This window comes from Eulemur rufifrons, chromosome 14 (genome assembly GCF_041146395.1).
Source record: "Eulemur rufifrons isolate Redbay chromosome 14, OSU_ERuf_1, whole genome shotgun sequence".
Taxonomy (NCBI): Eukaryota; Metazoa; Chordata; class Mammalia; order Primates; family Lemuridae; genus Eulemur; species Eulemur rufifrons.
The window spans coordinates 1-15,492 of NC_090996.1; the positions used below are offsets into that span (position 1 = coordinate 1).

Genomic DNA, 15,492 nt, shown 5'->3' on the forward strand with positions numbered 1-15,492 from the left:
TGCATGATCCCACAGAATAACCGTATCCATTCACCATATAACCGTGGACTACTTAGTACTGCATGAAGTAGGAAAGGCGAGGAAGGAACTTTCTACTGTTCTGGCTCCACTGTGAAAATCTAAGAGCTGCTGTCAGCCGAAGCCAGTCTGCTCATGCCGAGGAGCTCTGAGCCATGGCACACTCCTTTGGAATATTTCCCTGGGCCTTCATGTCAGCTCCTGCAGTGTGTAGAATCTGCTAAGTCACACGCTGTCCTCCGTTTGTGTCCTCCGTGCTTTCAATGGATGTCATCTTGAGTCTTTGATTTTTGTTGTCATTGGTGTATGTGTTTGTGGAAAAGTATTGAGTCTTTGATGTGCGTGTAGCAGCTACTGAGCAAGGCTTTGAAGGCTAGTGGGCTGCAGGACTGCGCGGGAGGGGGGGGGGCGGCGGGGGTTGGGAGGGGGCGCTGGGCCGGGAGGGCCCCGTGGCAGCAGCTCGGCCTCTTGAGGCGTCCGGGGACGGCCACGGTCGTCTACGGCCATACCACCCTGAACGCGCCCGATCTCGTCTGATCTCGGAAGCTAAGCAGGGTCGGGCCTGGTTAGTACTTGGATGGGAGACCGCCTGGGAATACCGGGTGCTGTAGGCTTTTGCCTCTTCTTTTGTCCCGCCCGCCGGCCTGTCGGGGGTCGGGGGGTGGGGCTGGGGGTGGGCCGGTCCCTCCGCCCTCGGCCCTCCGCCCTCCGCGCCCGCCCTTGGCCCCGGTCGCCGCCCGCTGCGCCCGCCGGAGGCTTCCTCTCCTCTCCCCGGCTGCAGCACCACCGCCAGGCGGCGGCAGCGGCGGAGCATCCCAGCCGTTCCGTTCCGCCCAGCAGCGGAGCCCCAGCCCTGGGCCCACACCGGGCCGGGCGGCGGGATCCCTAAGTGCTGCTGGGTCTCCACCCCCCGGCCCCCCCGGGACAATCCCTACACCCGGCGCGGGACAGTCCACGGCCGCAAACCGTCCCCTGGGCCCCCGGACCCCCAGCCCACCGTGGACTTCCTCTCTGCCGCACACCCGGGCCTCGGGCCGGGGCTCCCGAGAGACACACCGGCGCACCGCACAGGGCAAGTGGCCGGCCGCCCGGGCAGAGAGGACACACAACAGCACACGGAGCACACGCACCCAAACCCAGACGCCCCACCCCCAAACCCCGCCCCACCGAGCAACAGGACAGCCGGCTCTGGGCCCCCCACCCCCACGCGGGTGCTGCTGCCACATGCAGGCCCTGAGGGGAAATCGAGGCAGAACAGTCCTCCCCAGACGGAGTGGGGTGGCGGGGTGGGGGGGACACTGCACGTCTTCAGGACCTCGGGGTGAAGGACCAGCCGCGCACACGGCCCTGCCTCCTTGTCCTGGCCCTGCCCCAAAGGCCCCTCTCCACCGTGCCCTCGCGTGGGGCGGCGGAGGGCCCTCTCGCGCGCACTCTCCGGCTCTGGCCCTCCGTCCCCACGCGTGGAAGTCTGTCCCTGCGCGCTTGCCCGTGGGGCTGCTCCTTGGGCTGCGGGACGGTGGTGCGTCCGCGGTTTGGGTGGGGGAGGGGGGATGCGCGCGAGACCCGTCAGTCTCCGCCTGCCCCGGATACGGACAGGTGGTCTAGCGAAGGGCCAGGGCGGCGGGAGGGACCGGACTGGGCAGGGAGGGACGCGTAGCAGCAGCTCGGCCTCTTGAGGCGTCCGGGGGCGGCCGCCGTCGTCTACGGCCATACCACCCTGAACGCGCCCGATCTCGTCTGATCTCGGAAGCTAAGCAGGGTCGGGCCCGGTTAGTACTTGGATGGGAGACCGCCTGGGAATACCGGGTGCTGTAGGCTTTTTGCTTTGCCTCTTTTTCTGTCCCGCCCGCCCTGGGCTGGGAAGGGGGGGCTCCTCCGCCCACCTCGGCTGGGAAAGGGGGGGGCCCTTCGCCCTCCACGCCCGTCCTGGCTCCCGCCCCCGCCCACCCCCACCCCGCCCCGGCAGGCCCGGATCCTGCCCCGTGGCCCCTGGAGAGAGGGTCAGATTTGAGATGTGGAGGCTCAGTCCCCGAGGCTGTCGGCCCTCAGACACCTGCCCCAGGTCCGGGCCTCCGGAACTGCTGACGGACCGGCTCTGAATTCAGGACAAATTCTAAAGTTGTCCAAGTACATGACCACGTTACCCTAGGAAAGGAAAAATTCGATCATATCCATATATGCAGAAGCATGGAATCTAAACAGTTGGCTATTCGTTCACGGGAAAGGAATTTAAGAATCCAGATGAGAAGACACCTAGAAACACTTTTCAAAAGTCTAAATCTTTAGAAAATATTCTTAAGGATTAAGAAGTAAAAACATTCTTTGGAAAGTCACGAGCAAGAACAGGGTGTTGATATGAAATTCTTCTGTTCAATACTGCAAGCGACGCTCTAAAAATATACTCAAACAGGGGAAGACACTAACAATATACGGGAAAGGAAAATCACCTTCTTCATTTTCCTCACCTCCTACGGTTCTCAAAATAGAATGTTTGCCAGTATGCATGGGAGACCTGTCGAAATCCTAAGTGAGTCCAGCAAGATAGCTCTATCTGAAATCAACATTCAATCGATAGTTTCAATATTTCTTATTTCCTAGCAAATACACAATGTTGAAGGCAATTTGTAAAAAGGATAACATGCAAAGTCACAGAAAATCTACATAGCACCTACGGGACAAAGGTGCCAACTTAGATGGAAAACTTAGTAACAACGTCAATGACGGCCCAAATCCATGGAGAGGCTCTACTATATTCCTAGATAGATGGACACGGAGTCCCCAAACTAATCATTTCCCCCAAATTAATAAATAGTGCAATTTAAACAGGGTTTATAACTAGAAATTTACAATCTGTTTCTTTCTCTCTTTCTTTTAATTTGGGAAATGGATATGTTAAAGAGCAATAATAGCAATTATTAGTTTTATTCTATTAGACCCAATTAACTGTACCAAAACTCTCTACCACTCGCCTTATAAAAATGGGAGTTTATTCATATGTCGGAAGCCGCTGTGTATCTTTTTCCGAAGGCATGGAACCGAAAAAACACTTCTCCCAAACAAATCCCATCTCGACTCTCATCATTTTGCTGGCTTTTCCTTTTAAAGCTTTTGCTCTCTGTTCCATGACTATCTCATTGAGGTAGTTTGTTAATTTCACAGTTTATATAACACATGTGGAGCCATTCTGGATTCATTCTGGCTAACTTGTGTTCCAGGGGAAACCTTCTGTTTGGGGAATACGCCTTGCTTACACAGGAAGCTGCAGTTCATCAGCACTTCTATAGAATGGCACTGCACGAGTCAATCAAAGTATCTTTATCCGATCTTTGACTAGGTCCATGTACACGGGGCTCCCGTGAGTATTACTCTGGATGTTTCCTGGTCACGTGTGCCCTATCTTCTCTCTGGTACGTGCTACTCAGAGAATATGCTTGTTCCTAAATTATGCCAGTGTTCATTCATATCCATTTATGCTACATTGTTTTCCAAATGGTTCTATAATTTCACCTCCCATATCAGCAGTGTGCGTGTTAAGAGTTCTCCTCCCAGCCAACACAGTGATCAGTGTTTTAAGTTTCCTCAATCTGGTGAGTTTGGAACTACATCTTGCTTCATTTTTTATTTTGTGTTTCCTTGATTAATAATGAGGATACAGTGTCAAACGCGTATTAAGCCTATTACACATAGATATTCTGTAGCAGTGATATTTTGCCAATTGTATGCGCTACAGATCCCTTGTCCTGTTTGCAACTTGTTTTGTACCGTGTTTATGGTATCTTTGGAAACTTTTTGTTATGGAAAATTTGAAATATAAACAAAAACAGAAAGAATATATAATACCTACTCACTACCCTGACTCAAGAAATCATCAACCCTTGGTCAGATCTTGTTTCTTTTATACCCCTCCTACCTTAAGTTCATGATCCCCTTAACGATATCCCTCCATCGACAAAAAGTCAATATGTTTCTATCAAAGGTAGAGGCTTTCTTTCCTTTTTAAATGTAACCGCAGCCACATTATTCCATCTAAGAATCTAACCGTATTGGAGAGAACAGCAAGTCCTCAATGTTTGCGTTTCCCTGACACACATACACTCATTTCAGTTTCTTGGAATCCAGTCCAAATACAGTACATACATTGTGCTCGGTTGAGAGGTCTTTGGAAAGAGTGTCCATACATCCCAACCAGTTGGGGGCAGTCCCGGTTGTCACCATTTCACTTTGTTTCCTCCCGCTCTCCACAGTGGGGGACCCGAGTTATTTTTGCATTGTTAGGGGTTTAGTCGTGGATTTAAACACATTTAATGTGCTTCAATATCTTGCAATTATTATACTTACTGGTGATCAAACCGTCCTGTGTTTGGCAGACGGGAGTCTACTCATTCTGGTTCCTGTGTCTTTTGACATGACCCTCGTTCTGTTGGATATCAGAGCATCCACGCTTCCCGGCAGAAGAAGCGTCCATTTCCTGCCCCGGACTTGAAGTCAGCCTGTGTCTCCGGTAAGGCTTCGGACCATTTAATAACAATGGTTTGTGGAGACCACGATCTAGATGCTGGTGAAATGCACTACTGTTCAGTTTGCACCTACTTCTCAGCACCCTCCATGGGGATAAAAAAAAAAAAATTAAAGAAAAACACATTGAGTGTCCACTGATAATCCAAATTCAATCTGAGACTGAGAGTTTTTTTACGCTACTTTATCGATTTCACTTCTTTCTCTCACCCCCAAATTCCCAGTTCTCAAAGACACCAACAGCATTTCTTCTTTGCATGATCCCACAGAATAACCGTATCCATTCACCATATAACCGTGGACTACTTAGTACTGCATGAAGTAGGAAAGGCGAGGAAGGAACTTTCTACTGTTCTGGCTCCACTGTGAAAATCTAAGAGCTGCTGTCAGCCGAAGCCAGTCTGCTCATGCCGAGGAGCTCTGAGCCATGGCACACTCCTTTGGAATATTTCCCTGGGCCTTCATGTCAGCTCCTGCAGTGTGTAGAATCTGCTAAGTCACACGCTGTCCTCCGTTTGTGTCCTCCGTGCTTTCAATGGATGTCATCTTGAGTCTTTGATTTTTGTTGTCATTGGTGTATGTGTTTGTGGAAAAGTATTGAGTCTTTGATGTGCGTGTAGCAGCTACTGAGCAAGGCTTTGAAGGCTAGTGGGCTGCAGGACTGCGCGGGAGGGGGGGGGGCGGCGGGGGTTGGGAGGGGGCGCTGGGCCGGGAGGGCCCCGTGGCAGCAGCTCGGCCTCTTGAGGCGTCCGGGGACGGCCACGGTCGTCTACGGCCATACCACCCTGAACGCGCCCGATCTCGTCTGATCTCGGAAGCTAAGCAGGGTCGGGCCTGGTTAGTACTTGGATGGGAGACCGCCTGGGAATACCGGGTGCTGTAGGCTTTTGCCTCTTCTTTTGTCCCGCCCGCCGGCCTGTCGGGGGTCGGGGGGTGGGGCTGGGGGTGGGCCGGTCCCTCCGCCCTCGGCCCTCCGCCCTCCGCGCCCGCCCTTGGCCCCGGTCGCCGCCCGCTGCGCCCGCCGGAGGCTTCCTCTCCTCTCCCCGGCTGCAGCACCACCGCCAGGCGGCGGCAGCGGCGGAGCATCCCAGCCGTTCCGTTCCGCCCAGCAGCGGAGCCCCAGCCCTGGGCCCACACCGGGCCGGGCGGCGGGATCCCTAAGTGCTGCTGGGTCTCCGCCCCCCGGCCCCCCCGGGACAATCCCTACACCCGGCGCGGGACAGTCCACGGCCGCAAACCGTCCCCTGGGCCCCCGGACCCCCAGCCCACCGTGGACTTCCTCTCTGCCGCACACCCGGGCCTCGGGCCGGGGCTCCCGAGAGACACACCGGCGCACCGCACAGGGCAAGTGGCCGGCCGCCCGGGCAGAGAGGACACACAACAGCACACGGAGCACACGCACCCAAACCCAGACGCCCCACCCCCAAACCCCGCCCCACCGAGCAACAGGACAGCCGGCTCTGGGCCCCCCACCCCCACGCGGGTGCTGCTGCCACATGCAGGCCCTGAGGGGAAATCGAGGCAGAACAGTCCTCCCCAGACGGAGTGGGGTGGCGGGGTGGGGGGGACACTGCACGTCTTCAGGACCTCGGGGTGAAGGACCAGCCGCGCACACGGCCCTGCCTCCTTGTCCTGGCCCTGCCCCAAAGGCCCCTCTCCACCGTGCCCTCGCGTGGGGCGGCGGAGGGCCCTCTCGCGCGCACTCTCCGGCTCTGGCCCTCCGTCCCCACGCGTGGAAGTCTGTCCCTGCGCGCTTGCCCGTGGGGCTGCTCCTTGGGCTGCGGGACGGTGGTGCGTCCGCGGTTTGGGTGGGGGAGGGGGGATGCGCGCGAGACCCGTCAGTCTCCGCCTGCCCCGGATACGGACAGGTGGTCTAGCGAAGGGCCAGGGCGGCGGGAGGGACCGGACTGGGCAGGGAGGGACGCGTAGCAGCAGCTCGGCCTCTTGAGGCGTCCGGGGGCGGCCGCCGTCGTCTACCGCCATACCACCCTGAACGCGCCCGATCTCGTCTGATCTCGGAAGCTAAGCAGGGTCGGGCCCGGTTAGTACTTGGATGGGAGACCGCCTGGGAATACCGGGTGCTGTAGGCTTTTTGCTTTGCCTCTTTTTCTGTCCCGCCCGCCCTGGGCTGGGAAGGGGGGGCTCCTCCGCCCACCTCGGCTGGGAAAGGGGGGGGCCCTTCGCCCTCCACGCCCGTCCTGGCTCCCGCCCCCGCCCACCCCCACCCCGCCCCGGCAGGCCCGGATCCTGCCCCGTGGCCCCTGGAGAGAGGGTCAGATTTGAGATGTGGAGGCTCAGTCCCCGAGGCTGTCGGCCCTCAGACACCTGCCCCAGGTCCGGGCCTCCGGAACTGCTGACGGACCGGCTCTGAATTCAGGACAAATTCTAAAGTTGTCCAAGTACATGACCACGTTACCCTAGGAAAGGAAAAATTCGATCATATCCATATATGCAGAAGCATGGAATCTAAACAGTTGGCTATTCGTTCACGGGAAAGGAATTTAAGAATCCAGATGAGAAGACACCTAGAAACACTTTTCAAAAGTCTAAATCTTTAGAAAATATTCTTAAGGATTAAGAAGTAAAAACATTCTTTGGAAAGTCACGAGCAAGAACAGGGTGTTGATATGAAATTCTTCTGTTCAATACTGCAAGCGACGCTCTAAAAATATACTCAAACAGGGGAAGACACTAACAATATACGGGAAAGGAAAATCACCTTCTTCATTTTCCTCACCTCCTACGGTTCTCAAAATAGAATGTTTGCCAGTATGCATGGGAGACCTGTCGAAATCCTAAGTGAGTCCAGCAAGATAGCTCTATCTGAAATCAACATTCAATCGATAGTTTCAATATTTCTTATTTCCTAGCAAATACACAATGTTGAAGGCAATTTGTAAAAAGGATAACATGCAAAGTCACAGAAAATCTACATAGCACCTACGGGACAAAGGTGCCAACTTAGATGGAAAACTTAGTAACAACGTCAATGACGGCCCAAATCCATGGAGAGGCTCTACTATATTCCTAGATAGATGGACACGGAGTCCCCAAACTAATCATTTCCCCCAAATTAATAAATAGTGCAATTTAAACAGGGTTTATAACTAGAAATTTACAATCTGTTTCTTTCTCTCTTTCTTTTAATTTGGGAAATGGATATGTTAAAGAGCAATAATAGCAATTATTAGTTTTATTCTATTAGACCCAATTAACTGTACCAAAACTCTCTACCACTCGCCTTATAAAAATGGGAGTTTATTCATATGTCGGAAGCCGCTGTGTATCTTTTTCCGAAGGCATGGAACCGAAAAAACACTTCTCCCAAACAAATCCCATCTCGACTCTCATCATTTTGCTGGCTTTTCCTTTTAAAGCTTTTGCTCTCTGTTCCATGACTATCTCATTGAGGTAGTTTGTTAATTTCACAGTTTATATAACACATGTGGAGCCATTCTGGATTCATTCTGGCTAACTTGTGTTCCAGGGGAAACCTTCTGTTTGGGGAATACGCCTTGCTTACACAGGAAGCTGCAGTTCATCAGCACTTCTATAGAATGGCACTGCACGAGTCAATCAAAGTATCTTTATCCGATCTTTGACTAGGTCCATGTACACGGGGCTCCCGTGAGTATTACTCTGGATGTTTCCTGGTCACGTGTGCCCTATCTTCTCTCTGGTACGTGCTACTCAGAGAATATGCTTGTTCCTAAATTATGCCAGTGTTCATTCATATCCATTTATGCTACATTGTTTTCCAAATGGTTCTATAATTTCACCTCCCATATCAGCAGTGTGCGTGTTAAGAGTTCTCCTCCCAGCCAACACAGTGATCAGTGTTTTAAGTTTCCTCAATCTGGTGAGTTTGGAACTACATCTTGCTTCATTTTTTATTTTGTGTTTCCTTGATTAATAATGAGGATACAGTGTCAAACGCGTATTAAGCCTATTACACATAGATATTCTGTAGCAGTGATATTTTGCCAATTGTATGCGCTACAGATCCCTTGTCCTGTTTGCAACTTGTTTTGTACCGTGTTTATGGTATCTTTGGAAACTTTTTGTTATGGAAAATTTGAAATATAAACAAAAACAGAAAGAATACTATAATACCTACTCACTACCCTGACTCAAGAAATCATCAACCCTTGGTCAGATCTTGTTTCTTTTATACCCCTCCTACCTTAAGTTCATGATCCCCTTAACGATATCCCTCCATCGACAAAAAGTCAATATGTTTCTATCAAAGGTAGAGGCTTTCTTTCCTTTTTAAATGTAACCGCAGCCACATTATTCCATCTAAGAATCTAACCGTATTGGAGAGAACAGCAAGTCCTCAAGGTTTGCGTTTCCCTGAGACACATACACTCATTTCAGTTTCTTGGAATCCAGTCCAAATACAGTACATACATTGTGCTCGGTTGAGAGGTCTTTGGAAAGAGTGTCCATACATCCCAACCAGTTGGGGGCAGTCCCGGTTGTCACCATTTCACTTTGTTTCCTCCCGCTCTCCACAGTGGGGGATCCGAGTTATTTTTGCATTGTTAGGGGTTTAGTCGTGGATTTAAACACATTTAATGTGCTTCAATATCTTGCAATTATTATACTTACTGGTGATCAAACCGTCCTGTGTTTGGCAGACGGGAGTCTACTCATTCTGGTTCCTGTGTCTTTTGACATGACCCTCGTTCTGTTGGATATCAGAGCATCCACGCTTCCCGGCAGAAGAAGCGTCCATTTCCTGCCCCGGACTTGAAGTCAGCCTGTGTCTCCGGTAAGGCTTCGGACCATTTAATAACAATGGTTTGTGGAGACCACGATCTAGATGCTGGTGAAATGCACTACTGTTCAGTTTGCACCTACTTCTCAGCACCCTCCATGGGGATAAAAAAAAAAAAAAATTAAAGAAAAACACATTGAGTGTCCACTGATAATCCAAATTCAATCTGAGACTGAGAGTTTTTTTACGCTACTTTATCGATTTCACTTCTTTCTCTCACCCCCAAATTCCCAGTTCTCAAAGACACCAACAGCATTTCTTCTTTGCATGATCCCACAGAATAATCGTATCCATTCACCATATAACCGTGGACTACTTAGTACTGCATGAAGTAGGAAAGGCGAGGAAGGAACTTTTTACTGTTCTGGCTCCACTGTGAAAATCTAAGAGCTGCTGTCAGCCGAAGCCAGTCTGCTCATGCCGAGGAGCTCTGAGCCATGGCACACTCCTTTGGAATATTTCCCTGGGCCTTCATGTCAGCTCCTGCAGTGTGTAGAATCTGCTAAGTCACACGCTGTCCTCCGTTTGTGTCCTCCGTGCTTTCAATGGATGTCATCTTGAGTCTTTGATTTTTGTTGTCATTGGTGTATGTGTTTGTGGAAAAGTATTGAGTCTTTGATGTGCGTGTAGCAGCTACTGAGCAAGGCTTTGAAGGCTAGTGGGCTGCAGGACTGCGCGGGAGGGGGGGGGCGGCGGGGGTTGGGAGGGGGCGCTGGGCCGGGAGGGCCCCGTGGCAGCAGCTCGGCCTCTTGAGGCGTCCGGGGACGGCCACGGTCGTCTACGGCCATACCACCCTGAACGCGCCCGATCTCGTCTGATCTCGGAAGCTAAGCAGGGTCGGGCCTGGTTAGTACTTGGATGGGAGACCGCCTGGGAATACCGGGTGCTGTAGGCTTTTGCCTCTTCTTTTGTCCCGCCCGCCGGCCTGTCGGGGGTCGGGGGGTGGGGCTGGGGGTGGGCCGGTCCCTCCGCCCTCGGCCCTCCGCCCTCCGCGCCCGCCCTTGGCCCCGGTCGCCGCCCGCTGCGCCCGCCGGAGGCTTCCTCTCCTCTCCCCGGCTGCAGCACCACCGCCAGGCGGCGGCAGCGGCGGAGCATCCCAGCCGTTCCGTTCCGCCCAGCAGCGGAGCCCCAGCCCTGGGCCCACACCGGGCCGGGCGGCGGGATCCCTAAGTGCTGCTGGGTCTCCACCCCCCGGCCCCCCCGGGACAATCCCTACACCCGGCGCGGGACAGTCCACGGCCGCAAACCGTCCCCTGGGCCCCCGGACCCCCAGCCCACCGTGGACTTCCTCTCTGCCGCACACCCGGGCCTCGGGCCGGGGCTCCCGAGAGACACACCGGCGCACCGCACAGGGCAAGTGGCCGGCCGCCCGGGCAGAGAGGACACACAACAGCACACGGAGCACACGCACCCAAACCCAGACGCCCCACCCCCAAACCCCGCCCCACCGAGCAACAGGACAGCCGGCTCTGGGCCCCCCACCCCCACGCGGGTGCTGCTGCCACATGCAGGCCCTGAGGGGAAATCGAGGCAGAACAGTCCTCCCCAGACGGAGTGGGGTGGCGGGGTGGGGGGGACACTGCACGTCTTCAGGACCTCGGGGTGAAGGACCAGCCGCGCACACGGCCCTGCCTCCTTGTCCTGGCCCTGCCCCAAAGGCCCCTCTCCACCGTGCCCTCGCGTGGGGCGGCGGAGGGCCCTCTCGCGCGCACTCTCCGGCTCTGGCCCTCCGTCCCCACGCGTGGAAGTCTGTCCCTGCGCGCTTGCCCGTGGGGCTGCTCCTTGGGCTGCGGGACGGTGGTGCGTCCGCGGTTTGGGTGGGGGAGGGGGGATGCGCGCGAGACCCGTCAGTCTCCGCCTGCCCCGGATACGGACAGGTGGTCTAGCGAAGGGCCAGGGCGGCGGGAGGGACCGGACTGGGCAGGGAGGGACGCGTAGCAGCAGCTCGGCCTCTTGAGGCGTCCGGGGGCGGCCGCCGTCGTCTACGGCCATACCACCCTGAACGCGCCCGATCTCGTCTGATCTCGGAAGCTAAGCAGGGTCGGGCCCGGTTAGTACTTGGATGGGAGACCGCCTGGGAATACCGGGTGCTGTAGGCTTTTTGCTTTGCCTCTTTTTCTGTCCCGCCCGCCCTGGGCTGGGAAGGGGGGGCTCCTCCGCCCACCTCGGCTGGGAAAGGGGGGGGCCCTTCGCCCTCCACGCCCGTCCTGGCTCCCGCCCCCGCCCACCCCCACCCCGCCCCGGCAGGCCCGGATCCTGCCCCGTGGCCCCTGGAGAGAGGGTCAGATTTGAGATGTGGAGGCTCAGTCCCCGAGGCTGTCGGCCCTCAGACACCTGCCCCAGGTCCGGGCCTCCGGAACTGCTGACGGACCGGCTCTGAATTCAGGACAAATTCTAAAGTTGTCCAAGTACATGACCACGTTACCCTAGGAAAGGAAAAATTCGATCATATCCATATATGCAGAAGCATGGAATCTAAACAGTTGGCTATTCGTTCACGGGAAAGGAATTTAAGAATCCAGATGAGAAGACACCTAGAAACACTTTTCAAAAGTCTAAATCTTTAGAAAATATTCTTAAGGATTAAGAAGTAAAAACATTCTTTGGAAAGTCACGAGCAAGAACAGGGTGTTGATATGAAATTCTTCTGTTCAATACTGCAAGCGACGCTCTAAAAATATACTCAAACAGGGGAAGACACTAACAATATACGGGAAAGGAAAATCACCTTCTTCATTTTCCTCACCTCCTACGGTTCTCAAAATAGAATGTTTGCCAGTATGCATGGGAGACCTGTCGAAATCCTAAGTGAGTCCAGCAAGATAGCTCTATCTGAAATCAACATTCAATCGATAGTTTCAATATTTCTTATTTCCTAGCAAATACACAATGTTGAAGGCAATTTGTAAAAAGGATAACATGCAAAGTCACAGAAAATCTACATAGCACCTACGGGACAAAGGTGCCAACTTAGATGGAAAACTTAGTAACAACGTCAATGACGGCCCAAATCCATGGAGAGGCTCTACTATATTCCTAGATAGATGGACACGGAGTCCCCAAACTAATCATTTCCCCCAAATTAATAAATAGTGCAATTTAAACAGGGTTTATAACTAGAAATTTACAATCTGTTTCTTTCTCTCTTTCTTTTAATTTGGGAAATGGATATGTTAAAGAGCAATAATAGCAATTATTAGTTTTATTCTATTAGACCCAATTAACTGTACCAAAACTCTCTACCACTCGCCTTATAAAAATGGGAGTTTATTCATATGTCGGAAGCCGCTGTGTATCTTTTTCCGAAGGCATGGAACCGAAAAAACACTTCTCCCAAACAAATCCCATCTCGACTCTCATCATTTTGCTGGCTTTTCCTTTTAAAGCTTTTGCTCTCTGTTCCATGACTATCTCATTGAGGTAGTTTGTTAATTTCACAGTTTATATAACACATGTGGAGCCATTCTGGATTCATTCTGGCTAACTTGTGTTCCAGGGGAAACCTTCTGTTTGGGGAATACGCCTTGCTTACACAGGAAGCTGCAGTTCATCAGCACTTCTATAGAATGGCACTGCACGAGTCAATCAAAGTATCTTTATCCGATCTTTGACTAGGTCCATGTACACGGGGCTCCCGTGAGTATTACTCTGGATGTTTCCTGGTCACGTGTGCCCTATCTTCTCTCTGGTACGTGCTACTCAGAGAATATGCTTGTTCCTAAATTATGCCAGTGTTCATTCATATCCATTTATGCTACATTGTTTTCCAAATGGTTCTATAATTTCACCTCCCATATCAGCAGTGTGCGTGTTAAGAGTTCTCCTCCCAGCCAACACAGTGATCAGTGTTTTAAGTTTCCTCAATCTGGTGAGTTTGGAACTACATCTTGCTTCATTTTTTATTTTGTGTTTCCTTGATTAATAATGAGGATACAGTGTCAAACGCGTATTAAGCCTATTACACATAGATATTCTGTAGCAGTGATATTTTGCCAATTGTATGCGCTACAGATCCCTTGTCCTGTTTGCAACTTGTTTTGTACCGTGTTTATGGTATCTTTGGAAACTTTTTGTTATGGAAAATTTGAAATATAAACAAAAACAGAAAGAATATATAATACCTACTCACTACCCTGACTCAAGAAATCATCAACCCTTGGTCAGATCTTGTTTCTTTTATACCCCTCCTACCTTAAGTTCATGATCCCCTTAACGATATCCCTCCATCGACAAAAAGTCAATATGTTTCTATCAAAGGTAGAGGCTTTCTTTCCTTTTTAAATGTAACCGCAGCCACATTATTCCATCTAAGAATCTAACCGTATTGGAGAGAACAGCAAGTCCTCAATGTTTGCGTTTCCCTGACACACATACACTCATTTCAGTTTCTTGGAATCCAGTCCAAATACAGTACATACATTGTGCTCGGTTGAGAGGTCTTTGGAAAGAGTGTCCATACATCCCAACCAGTTGGGGGCAGTCCCGGTTGTCACCATTTCACTTTGTTTCCTCCCGCTCTCCACAGTGGGGGACCCGAGTTATTTTTGCATTGTTAGGGGTTTAGTCGTGGATTTAAACACATTTAATGTGCTTCAATATCTTGCAATTATTATACTTACTGGTGATCAAACCGTCCTGTGTTTGGCAGACGGGAGTCTACTCATTCTGGTTCCTGTGTCTTTTGACATGACCCTCGTTCTGTTGGATATCAGAGCATCCACGCTTCCCGGCAGAAGAAGCGTCCATTTCCTGCCCCGGACTTGAAGTCAGCCTGTGTCTCCGGTAAGGCTTCGGACCATTTAATAACAATGGTTTGTGGAGACCACGATCTAGATGCTGGTGAAATGCACTACTGTTCAGTTTGCACCTACTTCTCAGCACCCTCCATGGGGATAAAAAAAAAAAAAATTAAAGAAAAACACATTGAGTGTCCACTGATAATCCAAATTCAATCTGAGACTGAGAGTTTTTTTACGCTACTTTATCGATTTCACTTCTTTCTCTCACCCCCAAATTCCCAGTTCTCAAAGACACCAACAGCATTTCTTCTTTGCATGATCCCACAGAATAACCGTATCCATTCACCATATAACCGTGGACTACTTAGTACTGCATGAAGTAGGAAAGGCGAGGAAGGAACTTTCTACTGTTCTGGCTCCACTGTGAAAATCTAAGAGCTGCTGTCAGCCGAAGCCAGTCTGCTCATGCCGAGGAGCTCTGAGCCATGGCACACTCCTTTGGAATATTTCCCTGGGCCTTCATGTCAGCTCCTGCAGTGTGTAGAATCTGCTAAGTCACACGCTGTCCTCCGTTTGTGTCCTCCGTGCTTTCAATGGATGTCATCTTGAGTCTTTGATTTTTGTTGTCATTGGTGTATGTGTTTGTGGAAAAGTATTGAGTCTTTGATGTGCGTGTAGCAGCTACTGAGCAAGGCTTTGAAGGCTAGTGGGCTGCAGGACTGCGCGGGAGGGGGGGGGGGCGGCGGGGGTTGGGAGGGGGCGCTGGGCCGGGAGGGCCCCGTGGCAGCAGCTCGGCCTCTTGAGGCGTCCGGGGACGGCCACGGTCGTCTACGGCCATACCACCCTGAACGCGCCCGATCTCGTCTGATCTCGGAAGCTAAGCAGGGTCGGGCCTGGTTAGTACTTGGATGGGAGACCGCCTGGGAATACCGGGTGCTGTAGGCTTTTGCCTCTTCTTTTGTCCCGCCCGCCGGCCTGTCGGGGGTCGGGGGGTGGGGCTGGGGGTGGGCCGGTCCCTCCGCCCTCGGCCCTCCGCCCTCCGCGCCCGCCCTTGGCCCCGGTCGCCGCCCGCTGCGCCCGCCGGAGGCTTCCTCTCCTCTCCCCGGCTGCAGCACCACCGCCAGGCGGCGGCAGCGGCGGAGCATCCCAGCCGTTCCGTTCCGCCCAGCAGCGGAGCCCCAGCCCTGGGCCCACACCGGGCCGGGCGGCGGGATCCCTAAGTGCTGCTGGGTCTCCACCCCCCGGCCCCCCCGGGACAATCCCTACACCCGGCGCGGGACAGTCCACGGCCGCAAACCGTCCCCTGGGCCCCCGGACCCCCAGCCCACCGTGGACTTCCTCTCTGCCGCACACCCGGGCCTCGGGCCGGGGCTCCCGAGAGACACACCGGCGCACCGCACAGGGCAAGTGGCCGGCCGCCCGGGCAGAGAGGACACACAA

The 15,492-nt window shown here is 52.9% G+C and overlaps 7 non-coding genes across 7 annotated transcripts; all 7 read left to right on the forward strand.

Moving 5' to 3' along the window:
* Positions 1-513: 513 nt before the first annotated feature.
* LOC138394971 (5S ribosomal RNA) lies at positions 514-632 on the forward strand. Its single transcript, XR_011235474.1, has one exon. It is a non-coding gene; the product is annotated as a 5S ribosomal RNA (ribosomal RNA).
* Positions 633-1,717: 1,085 nt separating this feature from the next.
* LOC138394825 (5S ribosomal RNA) lies at positions 1,718-1,836 on the forward strand. The gene has a single exon (XR_011235351.1). It is a non-coding gene; the product is annotated as a 5S ribosomal RNA (ribosomal RNA).
* A 3,464-nt stretch (positions 1,837-5,300) lies between these two features.
* LOC138394972 (5S ribosomal RNA) lies at positions 5,301-5,419 on the forward strand. The gene has a single exon (XR_011235475.1). It is a non-coding gene; the product is annotated as a 5S ribosomal RNA (ribosomal RNA).
* A 1,085-nt stretch (positions 5,420-6,504) lies between these two features.
* On the forward strand, positions 6,505-6,623 carry LOC138394885 (5S ribosomal RNA). The gene has a single exon (XR_011235409.1). It is a non-coding gene; the product is annotated as a 5S ribosomal RNA (ribosomal RNA).
* Positions 6,624-10,089: 3,466 nt separating this feature from the next.
* On the forward strand, positions 10,090-10,208 carry LOC138394973 (5S ribosomal RNA). The gene has a single exon (XR_011235476.1). It is a non-coding gene; the product is annotated as a 5S ribosomal RNA (ribosomal RNA).
* Positions 10,209-11,293: 1,085 nt separating this feature from the next.
* LOC138394826 (5S ribosomal RNA) lies at positions 11,294-11,412 on the forward strand. Its single transcript, XR_011235352.1, has one exon. It is a non-coding gene; the product is annotated as a 5S ribosomal RNA (ribosomal RNA).
* Positions 11,413-14,878: 3,466 nt separating this feature from the next.
* Positions 14,879-14,997, forward strand: LOC138394974 (5S ribosomal RNA). Its single transcript, XR_011235477.1, has one exon. It is a non-coding gene; the product is annotated as a 5S ribosomal RNA (ribosomal RNA).
* Positions 14,998-15,492: the final 495 nt, after the last annotated feature.